Raw genomic sequence first — 7,403 nt, 5'->3', positions numbered from 1 at the left:
CATCATACTGTAGGATGGCTCCCAATGCCAGAGGAAAGAAAAACAGAAGTCCGATAGGTGCAGACTCAGGCAGTAAAATACAGGTCATGCATATACCTACCAGTCAGTAATTCTTTCTACACACTGTATCCATTGCCCTTTCTGTTCCTTGCCCCCCACATCATTCATTGTTCTCATTTGTTAAGTCATATTTAAAGCTAGAAGATCATTGGGGCTGAAACTCTATGTGAAATCTTCACTGGAGTCCAAGGGAGCTTTGCCATTGACTTCAGTGGGGCCAGAATTTTACCCTCTGTCTTGTCAGTAAATCACTTCACTTCAGATGCTATAAAAATAATAAGTAGAAACAGGAAAAGCTGTGTCCATCTCTAAACATTTTCTCCACATGGGATTAAGAATAGAAAGAAAAATTCTAACATCAATACAGAGAGATGTTTTAAAGTTCCATTTCAGCATTACAAGCATGACAAATTAATCAAAGCCATTTTACAGCTCAGTGATCTTTCAAACAGATTGAAAGCAGCACAAGAAACCATGACATTTCTTTCATTTTGAGAAGAAGTCAGTGAACTGTCCTTGGCTACTGACCCCATTCACTCTCAGAATGGTAGATCTTATCACTAGCAACAACAACAAAAAAAACCCCAAACATTTCCACTGTAAGTCTGGAGGAAATGCATGAACATCATTTTTGTTCTCATGTGCACCTGTGCAACTCCTCTTGAAGTCAGTGGAGTACACCAATGTAACCAAGATCAGAACATGGCCTTAAATGTCACCATTCCATTCAGTTGGAATATGGCAGCAAGTTCTGATAAGATGTTGGTGGGGAGATAAGAAAAGCTGATTTTTCCAAACCCACTAACTTTATATATTATAAAACCACAGACCTTCCACAAGACAGCTCAGAGATGTGAGGGTAAAAAGAGAATGTGTGTTGGAGAGTGAGGAGGAAAGGAATAAGATTACCCAAACACAATTTGGGGACAGACTCCGCCTCTTCTGACTACTTGTACCTTGCAACCAGCTGCAACCTCCCTCCAGCAGAGAAGTGAATGGATTATACAGGTGACAAGTCACATAACCATATATAGATTTTCTAATCATGACAAGCACCCATACATTTCTGCCCCCTCAACTGAATCTCACCCCTCAGACAAGTTTTTAGGTGTATTCCGAGTTCAGTTATGCTAAACTTGTGGACTTCCGTCTCTGCAAATTACAAACAAGAAGAATCCTGCCTCATGCTTTGTACTTTATAGAAGGATCCACTTGAGAAAATTAAGTGCTACTTATAATAACTGAAAGCTACCACCACCACCACCACCCACACACACAGAATACAATGAAGCAGCAATTTATATTTTGTGAATTAAAATTGCATCACCATTTCTCTATTCCTATGTATAGCAAATTTTCAACTTAGGATACATTCATTCCAAGACACATTATTTGACCTTAGACCAGGGGTGGGAAAACTACGGCCCACGGCGCAGCCGGCACCACGTCCCTGGGGCAGAGGGCTCCATGCGTTGCCCTTGCCTCCAGGCACTGCTCCCCACAGCTCCCATTCGACAGGAACGGGGAACCGCAGCCAATGGGAGCTTCGGGGGAGGTACCTGGAGGCGCGGCAAGGGCAGAGCACCCAGAGCCCTCCGCCCTCCCTCCCCCAGGGGCTGCAGCACTTCTGGGAGCGGGATGGGGACAGGGCAGGCATGCAGGGAGCCTGCCCTGGCCCCAGTGCGCGCCGCAGCCACCCCGGTGCCACTTGAGGTAAGCAGCGCCAGGCTGGAGCCCGAATCCTCCTGTACCCTGCCCCCCAACTCCCTGCCTGCACTGTGCACCCCAACCCCCTGCCCTGAGCCCCCTTGTACACCCTGCCCCCCAACCCCCTGCCCTGAGCTCCCTGCTGCACCCTGCACCCCAACCCCCTGCCCTGAGCTCCCTGCTGCACCCTGCACCCCTCCTGCACCTCTGCCCTGAGCCCCCTCCTGCACTCTGCACCCCCTCCTGCACCCCAACCCCCTTCCATGAGCCCCCTCATACACTCTGCACCCCTCCTCTGCCCCAATCCCTTGCCCTGAGTCCCTTCCTGCACACCGCACCCCCTCCCCCACCACGGACTCACTCCCACACCCCAACCCCCTGCCCCAGCCCTGCATACAATTTCCCCACCCAGATGTGGCCCTCGGCCCAAAAAGTTTGCCCACCTCTGCCTTAGACAACCAACACAATTTTGTTCCACTAGCCCCCAAATTACTGCATGAGAAGATCCCAGCTTGGATAAGACTTGATGTGTCTATATGGCAAGTCCTTTCAGTTTTACATTTTCTTCTCTCCCTCTCTCTGCCCCCAGAAACTTCCAGGGTTTGCAGAACCCTTAAAAAAAAAAAACAAAAAAAAAAAAAAAAACACCACACCTAGAAAACAGCACTCTCTCAGATTCAGACATTCATTTAAAAAAAAAAAAGCCAATATTTTATAGAACAGATGGAATGTGTGTACGTGTGGCCAGTGGAGTGAGGAGGGTGGATGCTGCGACTTCTTTATTTGTCAAAAAGCATTATCTAGGAGGTCATCAGTATAGCAGCACAAGACCAGCTTTGTTAATTAGCTCAGCCTCTCTCTGATGGGTAGATAGATGGCTGTCCCTTCAGAAGCAACATTAGAATTCAAAATTATATTGAAAAATTGGAGAATTGGTCTGAAATCAATAACATGAAATTCAATAAAGAGAATTGAAAAGTACTATACTATACTTAGGAAGAAAAAAATCAAATGCACAAATATCAAATAGGGAGTAACTGTTAGGCGGTAGTAGGCAGAAACAGATCTGGGGAATTATAGTGGATCACAGATTATGTAAGTGTCACTGTGATGTTGCTGCATAAAAGGTGAGTGTCAGTCTGGGATTTATTAACAGGAGTGTCATACGTAAGACACAGGAGGTAACTGTTCCACTTTAGCACTGGTGAGGCTGCAGCTGGAGTACAATATCCAATTTTCAGCACCATATTTTAAGACAGATGTGAACAAATTGCAGAGAGTCCAGAGGAGAGCAACAAAAATGCTAAGAGCTTTAGAAAACATTTTTCCAACATTTTTGAAAACTCATGGCGATTGGGGGAGGTCCCAGATGACTGGAAAAAGGCTAATGTAGTGCCCATCTTTAAAAAAGGGAAGGAGGAGGATCTGGGGAACTACAGGCCAGTCAGCCTCACCTCAGTCCCTGGAAAAATCATGGAGCAGGTCCTCAAGGAATCAATTATGAAACACTTAGAGGAGAGGAAAGTGATCAGGAACAGTCAGCATGGATTCACCAAGGGGAAGTCATGCCTGACTAACCTAATTGCCTTCTATGATGAGATAACTGGCTCTGTGGATGAGGGGAAAGCAGTGGATGTGTTATTCCTTGACTTTAGCAAAGCTTTTGATACGGTCTCCCACAGTATTCTTGCCGCCAAGTTAAAGTAGTATGGGCTGGATGAATGGACTGCAAGGTGGATAGAAAGCTGGCTAGATCATCGGGCTCAACGGGTAGTGATCAATGGCTCCATGTCTAGTTGGCAGCTGGTTTCGAGCTGAGTGCCCCAGGGGTCGGTCCTGGGGCCGGTTTTGTTTAATGTCTTTATTAATGATCTGGAGGATGGTGTGGACTGCACTCTCAGCAAGTTTGCAGGTGACACTAAACTGGGAGGCGTGGTAGATACACTAGAGGGACCTAGACAAATTAGAGGATTGGGCCAAAAAAAAAACCCGATGAGGTTCAACAAGGACAAGTGCAGAGTCCTGCACTTAGGACGGAAGAATCCCATGCACAGCTACAGACTAGGGACCGAATGGCTAGGTAGCAGTTCTGCAGAAGAGGACCTAGGGGTCACAGTGGACGAGAAGCTGGATATGAGTCAACAGTGTGCTCTTGTTGCCAAGAAGGCTAACGGCATTTTGGGCTGTATAAGTAGGGGCATTGCCAGCAGATCGAGGAACGTGATCGTTCCCCTTTATTCGACATTGGTGAGGCCTCATCTGGAGTACTGTGTCCAGTTTTGGGCCCCACACTACAAGAAGGATGTGGAAATATTGGAAAGAGTCCAGCGGAGGGCAACAAAAATGATTAGGGGTCTGGAGCACATGACTTATGAGGAGAGGCTGAGGGAACTGGGATTGTTTAGTCTGCAGAAGAGAAGAGTGAGGGGGGGATTTGATAGCTGCTTTCAACTACCTGAGGAGGGGTTCCAAAGAGGATGGAGCTCGGCTGTTCTGAGTGGTGGCAGATGACAGAACAAGAGCAATGGTCTCAAGTTGCAGTGGGGGAGGTCTAGGTTGGATATTAGGAAACACTATTTCACTAGGAGGGTGGTGAAGCACTGGAATGCGTTACCTAAGGAGGTGGTGGAATCTCCTTCCTTAGAGGTTTTTAAGGCCCGGCTTGACAAAGCCCTGTCTGGGATGATTTAGTTGGGAATTGGTCCTGCTTTGAGCAGGGGGTTGGACTAGATGACCTCCTGAGGTCCCTTCCAACCCTGATATTCTATGATTCTATGAAAACATGACCTATCAGGACAGGTTGAAAGAACTGGACATATTACCATAAGTCTAGAAAAGCAAAAAAACTGAGGGGAACATAATTGTTTTCAAATGTCAAATATTCTTATGAAGAGGATGATGATCAATTGTTCTCCTTCTCCACACAGGGTAGGACAAGTAGTAATCGGCTTAGATTGCAGCAAGGGAGATTTAGGTTAGATATTAGGAAAAATGTTCTAAGTATAAGAATAGTTAGGTATTGGAACAGGTTACCTCGGAAGGTTGTAGAATCCCCATCCTTGGAGGTTTCTATGAATGGATTACACATTTCTGCCCGGGATGGTCTGGTACACTTAATCTGGCCTCAGTGCAGGGGGATGGATTAGATGATCTGGTGAGGCCCCTTCCAACATTACATTTCTAGGATTCTATTATAATAATGCAGATGCTGGCATTTATCCTGATTTTTTTCCCCTAAATTCCAGGTGACATAGGTGTGTGCTAAATAAAAATGATAGAATACAGAGGACTATCAAATAGTAGTTGTTTTAAGGTACATTAGTTTTGGGTGTGGTGACACAGGAATGACCCTTTGGGAAAGTACTACTGTCATTTACTAGCAAACAATCCATCTCTGCTTACTTGTGCTTGTACCCTCCCTTTCCCCGTGTTTAAAAAAAAAAAAGTGCAGACGGAATGAATTGACTGAAAAGTTTTGTCTCTCTTGGGATGTCTCCTGGCTTCCACATTGTCCCTTCTGGGAGGCAGGGCCAGCAACAACTCAGATCTCCTAAGAGTGTGGGCTATAAAAAGGGTAGAGTCCAGGACCTTTGGGATCATTTGAGGATAATTGTATATTCCCATCCTTCAGCCAGTCCGGACCCTGGCTTTATGAAGCTCCCATGTACCAACCTGCAGCACCTGCTCCTGCCCACTTGGCCTTCTATTATGTAAGTTACAATGAAATTCCAGGGCATAGAGCCTTCACTCAGCCCCCACCGTCGTCATAGCTATGTGGTGCTAAGCTCGCAGCTGATGGGAAGAGAGAGACAGCTACATAGTCGTCAGCAGGGGGATGAACCACAGCCACCTTTCTCCTCCAGGCACAATCTCCATAACCACATTTTCCTATTTTCCTTCACAGTTTGGCTCCCATTTTCCCTGTGCATATCCCCCATAATCACAGGAATACAAAGTTACCTCAAGGGGGCCAATTCAGGCATCTCTAAGATTATTCTTCCCCCTGCCCACTGCCAACATCCACAAAATCAGAGTGGCACTGATGGACAGACAAACTGAGATGGAGGGGAAAGAGTCAGGATGCAGCAATATGATAAGAGAGCTAGGATCAAAAAAAAAAAAAAAGCCAGGGGGAAAAGGCAGCACAGAATGCAGGACTGGATGACAAGACAGAAGGGGATGAATGCTGATGGCAAAGACAAGAAAAAGAGTCAAAGCATGTGTAAGAAACACAAAATGAATACAGCTGAAAGGTGGCCTGCGAAACATACCAAACCACTTTTAAAAAAAACATGGTGCTAAATCTCTCTGCTAACCTGATTATTTGGGGGCATTCAACACATTTTCCTAAGTGTTTGATTTTTCTTAAATGGGGTGTGTTTAATGGTCCCAATTTAAAGAACAATACAAACTAATTTTTAAGTTGTTCATTGGTTCCTGAAGATATGAGTTATTGTAAACAGACTAGGATTTATTGAGAATCATGCCAATGTTCTTTGTAATTAAAGTATTGACATTGAAAATGATTTGTAATGAACAAACTGGGGCTATTTTTTAAAAAATGTGAACAGGAGGTCACACACTTGAAGTGTTGTACAATTAAATAAAGATTTGATTTTATACCGCACAAATGCACTCCAATTGAGTCAATGCCAAGTTTTAATGATAATCTCTCTCAGGAGGTATTTAACAATCTAGAGGTGAAGGCTCATTATACAATAGAAAGCAACCCAGATGCTGTGTTCACATTTTTTATCTTTCCATTATTGTTTTGACCTTTACCTGGTATTTGTTAAATGCCTCTTGAAATATATTGTTGTTATACTGTGGTTAGGTCACACAGGGATTTATATATCGATTTGTTGCCCATCTCATTTTAGTTTTAAAACAAACTAAAATCCTCTTAACTCTCCTCCTTCAAATGCTCAGAAAGAGAGACAGAACTAATCCTAACAAACATTAATATAAACAAATTTTAAAAGGAACTTCAAGTAATCACTTATTACATTAAAGTCACAGGGGAAACAAATATTCTGTTCAGATCATTGTAGCTTAAAATAAACCAAATTCATTTCTATGAATTTTAGTCAGGGAACATGAGAATTATAGATAATCAGAAATGTGGATAGTCAGAAATTATCTGCAGTAATGTGCATATAACATAACCTGTGATCTCACAAATCTTATACTATGTTGCCTTCCTGTATCTGATGTCATTTCTTCTTATATCTATAATAAGACCTGATCCTGCAAACACTACCATACATATTGTTTATTGCTGTCAGTAGTCCCACTGAATCACTCATGATAAACATTTTCAGGACTGGGTCCTTAGATAGACCCCTGCCTTTGAATAGCTTACAATATTTTGTCTTTGTGGTACTATTCTGCACTTGCAGCTAAGGCACTGGACTAGAACCCTGGAGATCTGGGTTCAGTCCTCAACTCTGCTAAAGGCTTCCTGTGTGTCCTTGAACAAGTCACTTACGTCTATCAGTTTTTCCTTCTGTGAAAAAAAGAAGGTAATGTTTCCCTGGTCTGTATTGTCTATTTAGACTAACCTTTCCTGGCAAGGTCTAACAGTAACTCTGTGTGTGTGTGTGTGTGTGTGTGTGTGTGTGTGTGTGTGTGTGTGT

This window comes from Terrapene carolina, unplaced genomic scaffold (genome assembly GCF_002925995.2).
Source record: "Terrapene carolina triunguis isolate 2854851 unplaced genomic scaffold, T_m_triunguis-2.0 Scaffold88, whole genome shotgun sequence".
In the NCBI taxonomy this organism is placed as follows: domain Eukaryota; kingdom Metazoa; phylum Chordata; order Testudines; family Emydidae; genus Terrapene; species Terrapene triunguis.
The sequence above is the reverse complement of the archived record's forward strand: the minus strand, read 5'-3'. Positions refer to the sequence as shown.